General features: G+C 49.3%; 2 protein-coding genes across 6 annotated transcripts in view; both read right to left on the bottom strand.

The window, feature by feature from the left end:
- The window catches only part of PTGES3L (prostaglandin E synthase 3 like), a 128,840-nt gene that overhangs the window by 62,060 nt on the left and 52,428 nt on the right, over window positions 1-14,352 (bottom strand). The gene's annotated exons all lie outside the window — the stretch shown is intronic.
- AARSD1 (alanyl-tRNA synthetase domain containing 1) overlaps window positions 1-14,352 on the bottom strand; it is a 91,578-nt gene that overhangs the window by 34,086 nt on the left and 43,140 nt on the right. The gene's annotated exons all lie outside the window — the stretch shown is intronic.

Genomic DNA, 14,352 nt, shown 5'->3' with positions numbered 1-14,352 from the left:
AGTCATCGGACGGAAAATCTTCCTCTCTGTCTCTCCTCCTCTCTGCAAATCTGACTTTCCAATAAAGGTCTGTGCCCCCAGTGACCCTCTGACATCAGCCAATATTGTCAGTTTCTGTGTTCACTTTATTGCTGGGCATGTGAAATTGACATGTGACATGAAGAATGCATTGAAGTAGATCAAGCAGTGAACAAAGTGGAAGAACTTTCCTGGCTGCGACCTGAGTGGGAAGGTCATGGTCCCATGAGTGCTCTCGGGGCCTGACTGTGGTGGGTGGTTGGCAGACAGGCAGGTCACGAGGGGGACCAGGCTGAACTGGGCCTTGGATGTCATTGGAGCATCTGACATGATCTGTTAACACTGATGAGTGAAATCACGAGAAATGCACAAAAAGTTCTGCTGATTTCAGGGAAAAATCACCAAGTGTCCTCCCGGCACCTCTGTTTCCAAGTGCGGTCTCAGTCTGCATGCGAGGGATGCCTTAGCCGAGTGAGGCGAGCTCAGTCCAAGGGCATGTCTGTAACACCCCAAACGGTCATTTTTTACTAAAAATTGAAACCCATCCTTCTAGGAGGATGGGATAATGTTATTTTTTCATTTTTAAATTAAAAAAAAGAGTATTGTTATTAGTGAGTCAGATTTACAGAGAGAGGAGAGACAGAAAGATTTTTCTGTCCGCTGATTCACTCCCCAAGTGGCCACAATGGCTAGAGCTGTGCCAATCTGAAGCCAGAAGCCAGGAGTTTCTTCTGGGTCTCCCACACGGGTGCAAGGCCATCATCTTGCCTTCCCAGGCCACAAGCAGGGTGCCGGATGGGAAGTGGAACAGCTGGGATATGAGCCGATGCCCATATGGTATCCTGGCACATACAAGGCTACCACGCCAGACCCGTTATTCCTTTATTAGCTATTTATTTATTTATTTATTTATTTATTTATATTTGAAAGGTAGAATTACAGAAAGAGGGAGAGACAGAGAGACAAAAAGATCTTCCATCTACTAGTTCACTCCCCAGATGGCTGCAACCGCAGAAGCTAGGCCAATTGAAAGGCAGGTGCCAAGAGTCAGGAATTCCTTCCAAGTCTCTCACATGGCTGCACGGACCCAAAGACTCCTCTGCTGCCTTCCCAAGCCATTAGCAAGGAACTGGATCGGAAGTGAAGGTGCCCAGGACCTAAATCAGCACCCGTATGGGAGGCTTGAGCTGCAGGCGGAAGTTTAGCCTGGTAACACCACAGTGCTGGCTCGCAAAAAGCAATTTTTAAGAAAAGATTTGTTTATGTATTTGAAATACAGAGCTACACAGATAAATTCCAAGCCTGGAACTAAATCTGGGTCTCCCACATGAATATCAAGCATTTTGGTTAATTTTTCTTTAAAACTGTTCATTTTTATTGAAAGGCAGATTTACAGAGAGAAGGGGATACACAGAGAAAAATCTTCTGTCTGCTGGTTCACTCCCCAGTGGCTGCAATGGCTGGAGCTGAGCTGACACGAAACCAGGAACCTGGAGCTTCTTCTGGGTCTCCCACATGGGTGCAGGGTCCCAAGGCTTTGGGCCATCCTGTACATAGCTTTCCCAGGCCACAAGCAAGGAGCTGGATAGGAAGTGGAGCAGCTGGAGTATGAACCAGTGCCCATATGGGACCCCAGCACGTACAAGGAGAGAATTTAGCTACTGAGTCATTGGGCCAGGCCCTTGGGTCATCTTCTATTGCTTTCATTAGCAGGGAGCTGGACAGGAAGTTGAGCAACCAGGACTCAAACCAGTGCTCATATGGGATGCTGGCATTTCAGACAGTGGCTTAATCCACTGCATCATGATGCCAGCCCTCAAAAGATTATTTTTCATGGATAATATACTGCATCTCAGCAGGCATTGTGGCACAAGCAGGTTAGATTGCTGTTTGGGATATGTGCATCCCTATCAGAGTGCCCGGATTGAGCTTCACATCTGGCTTCCTGCTGATGTGTGTGGGAGGCAGAAGATGACAGCTTCTATTGGTCTCTGGCACCCACATGGGAAACCCGGGTGGAGGTCTGGACTCCTGGCTTTGGATGGACCCCATCCAAGCTGCTGCAGGCATCTGGCGAGTGAATGAATGCTCTCTCCCTCTCTCTCTTTTCCATTCAAATAAACAAATACATCTTTTAAAATTTTACTTTCATTATTATTATTATCATCATCATTTTATGATATAGTTCCATAGGCCCTGGGATTTCCCGTATCTCCTCTCCAGTTCCCTCCCCCCTCTCTGAGTTCCCCTATATTATTAACACAGTATAGTTCTTCATATACAGTCATATGTCCATCACTGTGGGCATGGACAATGGCAAAGAGTCCAGCATCCTATTGTCAAGACATAGTAAACAGTTTCATTGGGAGTCTATCTTTAGTCTGGAAATAGAGATGCATACTGCATTGTATCCTCAGATCTGGACATGATATAGTCTCCATTACACAGTTACTATTCATCCTCTTAAATGAAAATCCACAAAACAAAATCAACAACAGGAAGAGAAATAAATTAACACCATGCAGTTAAATAACATGCTACTGAATGACTAATGTGTCACCGAAGAAATGAAAATCAAGAACCTTCTTGAAGAAAATGATGGTACAGTATGATCTATGAGTCAGTTAATAATTTAATTAGAAGAGAGTGTTTTGAAGAGATGAGACTAACAAAAATATTCCACTGATCTTTTTTGGTAAGATGTGTCTCCTGTAGGTGGGTTTCCTTTGTTTTTGAAAATGAAATAAAATTCTTCCACAGTAAAGAAAAGTTAAAAGAATTTGCCTCTTCCAAACCTGCCCTACAAATGATACTTAAAGATGTTCCCTTGACAGAGAAGAATAGCATCCACCAAAACGAAAGGCAAATGTAAAGAACATCCAAGCAAAATAACAGAGGACTAAATCAATTAACAGCCCATTACTAAAATTACAGGACCAAATTACCACCCATTCATATTAACCCTGAATGTAAATGACTTAAACTCATCAATCAAATGTCATAGATTAGTAGAATGGATCAAAAACCCAAAATAAATACATCTTAAAATCTAAAGAAAGATACTCTATCAGGTTAATAGTACAGTAATCACTTGCAACTTACTATCAAGTGATAAAATGACCCATTGGACCTTGGACTGGACAGCAACCACACACTGCGGAGTCACAGGAACAAAAAGGCCCAACCTATGAAACTCGATGGGCTTGAGGAGGTGCCTATCCCATCTGAGCCCACTTCCTCATCTGGAAGCAGGATTACATGCTTGAATCACTCCAAACCCTTCAAGTTATGGAAGGCTTGGCTGACACTGGAAGGTTCCACAGCTTCACCTGCTGTGATCCAGAGGAACTATTTGAAGACACTGAGATCCATATGGGGTCTCCGCATTGACTGGCTTCTGAAAGTGCCAGCAAAGTCTCCTCACGTCATCACGTCTTTCTTAGTCAGATGGCAAGACAGAGATATTCAGGGCTGTCTATGCAACACTGACATCTTTGTTGATTTGTCTGTGACATCTGTTCTGGCATTTGTGCCCTGAGCATCATTCCAGAAGAGGCCAGGCAGATGCTTGGAGCCCACTACCCGGCCCACCACTAAAGTAAGAAAATGTCTCCAATGGCTCCTGGCTGTGAGAGCCAACCTGGCTCCCCACCTGCCCTATCTTCCTTCCTGAAGGCTTCTTCATCTTCCCCCAGATCCTCTAACCCTTCTTCTTGGAGCCACCATGCATGGTTCATCCAAGGATGGAACACGGCCACACTTCTCATTGCATATCTTCCACACTCCTTGACATTGCTTCTGTGAGCCAGAACACGATGGGGACTCGCCCTTCTTTGAGGACCTCAAGGAATGCCAATGTCTCCAGTCAGTTTCCCATGACTATAATGAAAGCCCTGGTGCCAGATAACCTGCTAAAGAGGCTGATGTTTCTTGTAGTTCTGGAGGTTCAAGGCCTTGGCACAGGCGTCAGGTCAGCTCTGGCAGGTGGCAGAGACCTGTGAGAGAGGGAAAGATTCTGTCACCAGACGGAAAGGCAAAGAGGGATTCAGGAGTCAGGCTCCAGCTTTTGTAAAAATCCACTCTCGTGAGCGCAAACTCGAAATCACTAAAGCTCCAGTAGTCTCCACCAAGAGAGCTGCCAATGACCTGGGGCCAACACACAAGCCTTTAGAGGATGCGCTCCATCTGGACCACAGAGGCGATGTCTGTTTCAGTTCTCCCACTAAAGGAAGAAGCCAGGAGACCCGCAGACAGCTCGGGCTGGGTATCAGCCACCTGTCAGCTCATTTAATCTTCATGGTAACCTTAGAGGTGGATATTATCAATTTTGTTTTTTTTTTTTTAACTTTTTCCATTTTTTATTATATTTTTGACAATCTTTGCATAGTTAATTTCAATTCTGTTTTACAAACGAGGAAGCTAAAAACTCAGATTAGGTAACTTGCCCAAAATCACCTGACTGGTAAAGACTGGACTGGAATTGAATACAGATCTTCCCACTACTTCCTCTTGCTTTTTCACTGCATGGGAGGCCTGCATGGTGGAGAAGCACTTAGCACCTGATCCCTGGCAAGTGACATCCTAAAAGCACACAATGAACCAGAGCGGGTATGCAAACACACAATGAACGCGCAATGGACAAGGGCAGGTAAACGGACACACACTAGACAAGAATGGAAACGTGCCCTCTCACAGCTACTCAGCTACATGGAAGCAATTTGTGCTCTTGGAAAAAAAAAAAACTACCTTTTCACCTATGACTGCGTCAGCAGGCGAGATCTAAAGAAGTCCAAAGATTCTGAGTGAAGACTCCCCCTGGCAGCCCAGGTCAAATTGGGAAAGGAGGCCAAAGGGCAGGCCTGCCACGCGGAGGCCAAGCCTTTCCCTTCCAGAGCAGACCTGCACCACTTGCCCAGGTGATCCGGCCAAAGTTGGCCCTGGAGGGTTTCTGGCAGGTGGACGTTGGCCAGGCAGCAGATCAGTCCTGGGCACAGCCTTGGGGGCAGGGTACAGAGAGAGTGGGGAGGTGGACCCATGAGGACAGAGCATGGGAGGGTTGTGGCACAGGCTGGGAACAGCGCCCCCTGACAGTGGATCTGGTGTATGGATGGGAGGGATGCTGGGGAGGCACAATGTTTCTGCTGAGGCAGCATCCCAGCATCTGTCAGGGAGGCTTCTGTGGGCAGGTGATGGGGACCGGGTCCCACAAAGGTGACCTTGGGCAAGTTATCCAGCATCTCTGCCCCCTCGTCTTCCTCATTGATAAACCAAAGTCCATAAAGTCGGTCTCAGGATTTGGACTGAAGTACATGAGCTGCTACTCCACGTCATTTTCCCAAACTAGTCCCAGATATGTAGTAAATGCTCACCAAATGCCTGTTAGTTTCTAGTTGTGTCTACTGGGTATTTCAGTTTCTAAGGAAGAAACTGCCTTAGGGGTATGCATTGGGTTCAGAGGTTAAGATGTTTGCTTGGGGGATGCCTGCATATCATCTTGCAGTGCCTGATTCAAGCCCTAGCTCTTCTACTTGTGATCCAATTTCCTGCCAATGTGCATCCTGGGAGCAAGCAGGTGATGATGATTCAGGTCCTGGTTCCAGGCTCCTGGCTTCAGCCTGGCCCAGTTCTAGCTGATATGAGTACTTGGGGAGTGAACCAGTAGATGAAAATTCTCTCTCTCTGTTGCTCAATCACTCAAGTAAAAGTAAAAATGAATTTTTAAAAATATTAAGGGCCCGGTGGCGTGGCCTAGCAGCTAAAGTCCTTGCCATGAACGCCTCAGGATCCCATATGGACGCTGGTTCTAAACCCAGCAGCTCCACTTCCCATCCAGCTCCCTGCTTGTGGCCTGGGAAAGCAGTCGAGGATGGCCCAAAGCCTTGGTACCATGCACACATGTGGGAGACCCGGAAGAGCTCCTGACTTCGGATTGGCTCAGCACCGACCATTGCAGTCACTTGGAGAGTGAATCATCGGACAGGGAATCTTCTTCTCTGTCTCTCCTCCTCTCTATATGTATCTGATTTTGCAATAAAAATAAATAAATCTGTTAAAGATGTTAAAAGGGGGCCCAATAGCCTAGTGGCTGAAGTCCTCACCTTGCATGTGCCAGAATCCCATATGGGCTCTCGTTCATATCCTGGCAGCTCCACTTCCCATCCAGCTCCCTGCTTGTGGCCTGGGAAAGCAGTCAAGGACGGCCCAAAGCATTGGGATCCTGCACCAGCGTGGGAGACTTAGAAGAAGTTCCTGGCTCCTGGCTTTGAATTGGCTCAGCTCCGGATTGTGGCCACTTGGGGAGTGAATCAACAGACAGAAGATCTTTCTCTCTGTCTCTCCTTCTCTCGGTAAATCTGACTTTCTAATAAAAATAAATAAATCATTTTTTAAAGTTTAAAAGAAACAATCACACTTCTTTTATTCACAGTTTTGTGAGTCGGTGTCTAGGTTGGGTTCTGTGAGGTGGGTCTTCAAGTGGGTCCCTCATGTGGCTACAGGTATGGACAGATGAGCTAAAGATGGTCTCCCTCCCAGAGCACCTGCCACCGCCATGTGCTCCTTGGAGGGTTCCTGCCACAGTCAAGAGGTGGCGAACCCAGGGTTCCAGCCACAGCCCAGAGATTGCATCACAGTAGCTCATGCCCCATCAGGCCAGGTTAAATACAAGAGGACACTCAAACTCAAGGATTGATGGCCAGACTTGGGTGGGAAGACAGCCAGAATCAAAGGCAAAGTCAGGAAGTTCAGTCACCAGAATGACCTCCCACACGGGGCACCAAATAGGCAAGCAGGCTCTGTTCTGGGGGCCTTGCTGGTGCCCAGAGCTTGGGATAAAAGCCGGGGGTGGGGGGACAAGAGAACAGCACTGAAGGGTTTATAAGCGATCAGCAGGTGGCCTAAGTTCAGAACCATTAAGTGATTTGGAACCATCAGATTCGAGGGAGCCCTGACATTGAATGAGGGGTGGGAGCCAGTGGGTTGGGAAGGTTTTATTAGCTTGACCTTGAAATATGGTCAGAATCTGGACAGATGGAGATGGGAAAACGGATACTGCTGGAGGAACAAAGAAAACTCAGGGCATGTTTGAGAGACCCAACCCCATCTTGAATATCTGGGATGTGGGGAGATACCAAGGCATGAGACTAAGGATATAAGCAGGGTTTTGATTGTGCATGAACTTGAGTTTGAACTTTATTCTGTAGGCAATGGAGGAACCACTGAATAGTACCCAGAAGGCAAGTTAAAGGACCATGTCCTGTGTCGGCTCCTTTGCAAGTGCCTACAGAAGGGCTTGGCCTAGGGGGTGAGGAGAAGGGAAGGAGACCATTAGATAATGAAGGGTCTCATGGAGATAGAGCGAGGGACTGGTCAGCAATGAGAGTCAAAAATACAGGGAAGGGCACAGGTATCTAGCTCCGTGGTTAAAAAGCCAAGGAGGACTCCATGTCCACCATCAGAGCACCAGTCTTTGAGTTCCGGCTTAGGCTCCCGACTCCAGCTTCCAATTTAAATAGTGGCTGGAAGGCAGTGCAGAAGGCTCAAGCAGTTGAGTTCCTGCCACCCTCAGGGGAGACCAGGGCTATGTGACACTCAGCTTCCATTGACCCAGACCTAGTGAGTACACTGCAAGCGTTTGAGATGTGAACTAGCAGATGGGAGCTCTCTCTCTCCCTGTATCTGTCTCTCTTTCAAATACATAAATGAAAATACAGAGAGGTCCCAGTGGATCACTACATACAGAGCATGACGAAGCATCCAAGAGGACTTCAAGTTGTCAGGCTCGGGGCCTGTAGGACAGCAGGGGATGTTGGAGATTCAGTTCCCCAACAGGCAAGTGTGGGGGGAGAACAGGTCTGGCGGAAGAACCATGGGTGTGGAGAATACATGGGTTATCCAACTGATGCCCCACTGGGGGGCCAGTATCACATGATCATGGAATGAGGAAGAAGAGTAGAACCGACCTGAGTAACATTGCAGCCAGCACTTCAAGGCAGTTACTGCCACGGTGTCAGGTGGAGCCCAGTGTTAGGGAGAAGGCAGGACCAAAGGCCAGGCTGCAGATCTGACCTGAGGACGCTGAAGTGGCACAGGGTTTAGGAGCGAGCCACAGGCATCCTGCTGTCCCAGCTCCAGGGCCGGAGCCATCCCCTCGCTTTCCACTTTGGACCTGCTAAGGTGAAAGCAAGCTTTGTAGCCGCAGGAATAAGGCAAGCAAGGGGGGATGGGGAGAGCAAGCTGGACTTCCTCTGATCTGCTCTCACTCTGGCAACCGGAGACTTGTTCTAGGGAGACAGGCATTGGCTAGATGAATGGCCCACTACGGGAGCCCTGCTGTTTGTACAGCTCAGAACTGTTCCAGGCCTGTACACTCTCTCTCTCTATCTATCTCTCAGGCAAGATGCAACCTCACTAACCTCACTGTTTTGCTGACACTTTGTCCCTCCTTGCCTGCAGCACGGCCTGCTCCAGAAGCAGGGGGAAAAAAAACCAAAAACTGGGTGTACAACAGGAGCATTTAGGGTGGGATGAAATGTCTCCAGCAATTGAAGGCAGGATTCATTAAGGGACAACAAGGCTAGGGCAGGGGGAGGGACAGCCAGGGACTGGAAGTGGGGGTAAGGGATCTGTTAGGATCTGGCCGGGAGCCAGGCTCCAATGGGAAGCTGCCACCGGTGATGGGCGGGCAGGGAAGGGCTCTCTGATATACCCACTGCCTGGGTCTGGGCTTAGAAGGTATCCACAGGTAAAAGGAAGATGGACTTCACAGAAAATTCTTCCCAGCTATTTGTTTTCAGTCATGTGAAGACTCGTTTTGAAAATATTCCTGTTTTAAAAATAGGCCCAACGGTTATCTTTTCCTTCCGGTAGTTCTGAATAATTGACTTCTGTGAGATAACCAGCAGCCAGGCAGCCCCCTCACTGACCTCCAGCTCGGCCAATGTCAAGGCTACACAGAGGGCAAGGATATCTGGATTTTGTAATAAGTCCTGGAGAGAGGCTGGGGGATGGGGATCAGTGTCCTGGGCCGGGGTGCAGGGAGCGAGTGTCAGAATGTCTGAGGCAGCCTGAAGGAAACGCACCTTGCGCCCCCATACCTGCTCAGCTCAGCTCCCAGACTCTCCCTCTCTGTGGCCCGGCTACCTGCCCCTCCTGCTCCTTCCAAAGAGTCGCTGCTTTGAAACCAGGAGGGACCTCAGCGGCCCCCAGGGTCCAGGTCAGGACAAGGGGGGAAATGAGACCTTTTCAAACCACCCTGAACACATTTTATTTTGGGAAACCTTCCTGGCTGCTGCTGCTGGGCAGTGTCCCACTGCCAAATTTGTTTAACTTCTGCCAGAAAGGAGGCGAGCCTGTAGGGCTTTGGCCCGGCCCAGGGCTGCCTGGCGCCTCCCACCCCACCCCCCGCCCCTCGTGCAACTAGGGACTGGTGGCGGGCTGCAGTGTGTCTGCTGACAGGCAGGGCAGCAGCTCTCAGGGAGGTGGCATGAGGAAGAGGGTAGACAGGGAGAATGGCAGGCTGGAGTCCCCCTAACGGTCCTGGTGTCTCTGGTGCTATGGGACCAGGCAGCCATGGAAGAGCGGGAGGGGGAGCAGTGCTGGGAGCTGTTTGCCACGGAAGCAAATGTCTCCGGGTGTATTTTTCCGCAGACAAAATGTCCAGCCCATCCTGAGAGCCACGCTTCCCCCACCTGGTCAACAGATGCCCAGTTCAAGGTCCTAAAACTGAACTTTCTCACCGCGCCAGAGATAAGTCAGCCATTTGCATGCTTTAGTAATAATTAATCTACCTCTCCCCACACCAGTTTTCCCCAGCACATTTTTTCTAACAGACTAACGGGGTCACTCATTCAGCAGATGAAGCCATGGAATGGACCAGTTCCTACTGTCCACCACTACCCATCTCCCCAGTTGGTCACTTGGTAAAGGGGAAACACCTCAAAGAGGTAAAGACACCATCAATCAGTCCAGCAAGCAAACCACACATTTTACAGGCATGTGTCCCTAAGGAGACTTTCCTGCTGTTCAGATAGGAAACTGTGACTCTAAGGCAGGTCTGTGCCCCTACTATACTGTACATATAAAACTCATTCGACAGGTGACCACTGAGAAAAGTAGAAGTAACCTCTCTCCTAAAAGGGCCAAGGGCCCAGCCAAAACACAGAACTCAGCTGTAGGGAAAGTCAGATGTTCTATTGGTAAGATGTGCAGTTTGGGATGACCCACAGAGTGCAGGGCAGCTTCTCTTGCTTGCTTTCCTATTGGCAAAGGAATCAGTTGGAGGCAATGCGTCAGTTTTGTTCTAGGCCAGGAAGGCGCCAAAACACTGAAAGCAGCTGTAGTGACTTTTTGTAGTTGTTGCTGAGAGTTTTATTTATTTATGTGAAAGGCTGAGTGACCAAGAGAGAAGGGGTGAGAGAGATCTCCCATCTGCTGGTTTACTACCCAGATGCCCCCACATGCTGGGGTGAGGCCAGACCTAAGCCAGGAGCCAAGAACTCCATCTGGGTCTCTCAAGGGGGTGGCAGGGGCCCAAGTCCTCAAGCCGTCAGGGTGTTGGATGGGAAGAACAGCAGGAGCTTGTTGGTGCTCTGAAGTGTGATGCCAAGTTCTCATGGCACAAGTTAACCCGCAGAGCCGCAGTGCCCACCCAGCTGCGGTTATCTAGCAGCAGGTGCACATGTACTTCCTGGGGCCTCCTTCGTGTGAGTCTTAACACAAGAAACCTGCAGGGCCAACGCCATGGTGTAGCAGGCTAAACCTCTGCTTATGGTGTCAGCATCCCTTATGAGCAGCGGTTTATGTCCCTCCGATCTGGCTCCCTGCTTATGGCCTGGGAAAGCAGTGCAGAGATGGATCAAGCCCTTGGATCCCTGTACCCACAAGGGAGCCCCAGAAGAAGTTCCTGGTTCCTGGCTTCCAACAGGGCTAGCTCAAGCTGTTGTGGCCATTTGGGGAGTAAACCAATGGATGGAAGATATTTCTCTCTGTAGCTGACTTTCCAACAAAAATAAGTAAAATAAAATAATTTTTAAAAAGAAGCCCCCCACACACAAAACAATAACAATTAAAAAAATGAGGAAGCCCACAGCTTTTGGGTGTGAAGAAAATAACCAAGAAGAGATCAAAGGTTTTTCCATGGGCTTCACTTGCTAGACCCCACGGTTCATTTTCAGAGCGTGAGCCCACATTTGTCCACCTGAGACCAGCTTTCAACACAAGGACACTTCCCACAACCCCAGCTCAACAGTGGTGCCATCTGACCTCCCAGTACCAGCAGAGAACAATGACCATATAACTTGGAGTTCCTTGGCAAGCCAGGTGCCAACCTGCCCGGGACATGTCAGCTGAATTAAACTGGAAACCTTCCCAAAGAAGATGATAAGAGTTAAAGAAGTTAGGGCCGGCGGCGTGGCCTAGCGGCTAAAGTCCTCGCCTTGAACACCCGGGGATCCCATATGGGCGCCGGTTCTAATCCCGGCAGCTCCACTTCCCATCCAGCTCCCTGCTTGTGGCCTGGGAAAGCAGTCGAGGATGGCCCAATGCATTGGGACCCTGCACCCATGTGGGAGACCCGGAAGAGGTTCCTGGTTCCCGGCTTCAGATCGGCGCACACCAGCCCATTGCGGCTCACTTGGGGAGTGAATCATCGGATGGAAGATCTCCCTCTCTGTCTCTCCTCCTGTCTGTATATCTGACTTTGTAATAAAATAAATAAATCTTAAGAGTTAAAGAAGTTGGCCGGGCCCCTCTTTGAGATGCTTATTTGTTTAAGAAAAAGAGAGGGAGATCCCCTCCATTGAATCTTCCCAAATGCCTGCAATGGCCAGGGTGGGCCATGTGGAATCAAGCAGCAAGGACCTCCATTTGGGTCAGTGCGGACAGAGGCTAACATCAAGACCCAGAGCAAGGAACAGAATCTCAACACTCCCGTGTAAGACATGGGCATGTTTTCCATGGGGCTAACCACCTGCTCCCTGGAGACAGTTCTATAAATGAGCAAGCCCTCCAGTGACGCAAATGCTTCACTTGCAACACCCACCCCAGGTGCCACAAGATCTTACAGGGCACACGCCATCTCTCATCAGTTGGCTTTCGGGGAGACACAGATCCTTTAGGGTCTCTCCTCTTTCTGCACATGATGAGAAGTTGCAGGAAGAGGCAGGAAGCAACTGGGGTCTAACAATCAGTCCCATTACATAACCCACAGTTTCTCTGAACCCCGGAGTTCCTCTGCTTGATGGGGCAGCCTGCCAGAGACTCTTCCACCGGCCTTGTTTGTCCAGCCTGGGATATCAGCTCCACCACACATCTCTTTCCACTCTGTCTACACCAGAGTCCTCCATGAGGCTCCCTGGAAGGTGGGTGGAGCGCACAACAACAGGACCCTGCCCCCGGGCAGAGGCCGAGCTCAGAGAACCCGGGGCAGAGCTGCATGCCAGCTGGTGTTTTATCAGAGGGATCTCCCTTGTTTGTCCTTGTCTCACCTTAGATCGTGGTGCCCCCCGGGGGGCACCACAGAAGTTACACAATGCTTTCTAGGAAGATCTCCCGTGTAGAGGGAAGGGGCAGCCTTGCGCAGGTCTGGCATTGCAGAACACACATATATTAGCCCTCCCATACCGCCAGTCACAGGCGACCTCAGCAGCCCAGCAGCCACTACCAGCAACTGCTGTCCAGACTGGGTGTGGTAGCAGGAGGCTGCTGGGGCCAACAGGGACAACATGACCAAGGACAACTGGGGTCTCCTGAGCTAGAGGGAGGCCCTGTCTCAGGGAGGGGAGCTGAGGTTCATGTCTCCTGGCTAATGCTTTAATCATTTCCAGCATGGAATGTTAATAATCTTAGCAACAGATTCAGGGGCTCTGGGCTTTCCCTTGTCCCCAAACTATCCCTTACACGTCACTATGAACTGACTGGCAGGAAATGCAGGCCAAGTCTTAAAAGTTTTATTCTCCCGGGCCAGCGGCGTGGCCTAGAAGCTAAAGTCCTCGCCTTGAACGCCCCGGGATCCCATATGGGCGCCGGTTCTAATCCCGGCAGCTCCACTTCCCATCCAGCTCCCTGCTTGTGGCCTGGGAAAGCAGTCAAGGACGGCCCAAAGCCTTGGGACCCTGCACCCGCATGGGAGACCTGGAGGAGGTTCCTGGTTCCCGGCTTCGGATCAGCGCGCACCGGCCCATTGCGGCTCACTTGGGGAATGAATCATCGGACGGAAGATCTTCCTCTCTGTCTCTCCTCTCTCTGTATATCTGACTGTAATAAAAATGAATAAATCTTAAAAAAAAAAGTTTTATTCTCCCCTCTCTGGCTGTTGTCCTTGAAAAATGTGCCTTTAGGGCCTAGTGCAATAGCTCAATTAGCTAATCTTCATCTTAGAAGCGCCGGAATCCCATATGGGCACAAGTTCAATTTCTGACTGTTCTACTTCCCATCCAGCTCCCTGCTTGTTGCCTAGGAAAGCAGTTGAGGACAGCTCAATGCCTTGGAACCCTGCACCCATGTGGGAAACCCAGAGGAAGTTCCTGGTTTTGAACTGGCTCAGTTCCAGCCATTGTGGCCATTTTGAAGAGTGAACCTGCAAATGGAAGATATTTCTCTCTGTATCCCCGCCTCTGTGTAAATCCACCTTTTAAATAAAAATGAATTAATTAATTAAAAAAGAAAGTGTATGTAACTTTTCCCCTCCTCACTACTGAATCCTAGGTAACTCAGTGCAAACTCAGGACATCAAAATTAGAACCAGGAAGAGGGGGTCACATATATTTGAAAGCTCAGGCAACACTAGCTCTTTTTCAAAAATACCTGAAAATTTCCAACAGTTTCTCCAAAGTTCCAAATTGTTCATTTGCTGGCATTGTTATTTAAAACCACATACATTCTCTCTGTTTCCTTCCTTCCCTCCCCCCTCTTTTAAAAAATATATTTATTTCTATTGGGAAGGCAGATATACAGACACAAGGGGATACAGAGAGATTTGTCAACTGGTTCACTCCCCCAAGTGGCCAAAACGGCCAAAGTTGAGCTGATCTGAAGCCAGGAATCAGGAGTCTCTTCCAGGTCTCCCATGCAGGTGCAAGGTCCCAAGGCTTTGGGCTGTCCTCTGTTGTTGTTCCAGGCCACAAACAGGGAGCTAGAAGGGAAGTGGAGCAGCCGGGACATGAACTGGCGATCCCAGCATATGCAAGGTGAAGGTTTAGCCACCTAGGCTATTGTGCCAGGCCCACATACATCGCCTTATTGCTACATGGACACCTGTTCTATTGCTCAAACATGCCTGCTAAAGCCCCCAAAGTACTCAACTTTAAGGCTACTTGATCCGTTCACAAATGATTC

Source organism: Ochotona princeps, chromosome 17 (assembly GCF_030435755.1).
Source record: "Ochotona princeps isolate mOchPri1 chromosome 17, mOchPri1.hap1, whole genome shotgun sequence".
In the NCBI taxonomy this organism is placed as follows: Eukaryota; Metazoa; Chordata; class Mammalia; order Lagomorpha; family Ochotonidae; genus Ochotona; species Ochotona princeps.
The sequence above is the reverse complement of the archived record's forward strand: the minus strand, read 5'-3'. Positions and strand labels throughout refer to the sequence as shown.